The following is a 342-nucleotide window of genomic DNA, read 5'->3' on the forward strand; positions in this document are numbered from 1 at the left end:
GGTCTGTTTATGAATATATACCCTTGACTTGAAAATTACCTGCCTGTTTCTCAAGTGGGCCTTTGTGATTCAAGCTACTCTATGTATTCAATTGGCACTCCCTTTGTTACCCCTGGGCCCTGAACCAGAGGGTCAGTTCCCTCAGGTTGAACAGAGAGCTGAAGCCTCAGTAGCGTAGTAGGTAGATTTTGGCTGTAAGGGAAGGAGTAAGACTTGCACAAGTTTCCTATAAGCTAGGGCCTGATGGACCTTTTGCAGACTCAAGGAGGATTGAGAACCAGGCCTGTTAGCTGTATGCGAATTTTCTTTTTGCTTTTTTAGCATTCTGCCCTGAAAAGTGGG

The sequence above is a fragment of the Fulmarus glacialis genome, unplaced genomic scaffold, assembly GCF_000690835.1.
Source record: "Fulmarus glacialis isolate BGI_N327 unplaced genomic scaffold, ASM69083v1 scaffold42472, whole genome shotgun sequence".
Lineage (NCBI taxonomy): Eukaryota > Metazoa > Chordata > Aves > Procellariiformes > Procellariidae > Fulmarus > Fulmarus glacialis.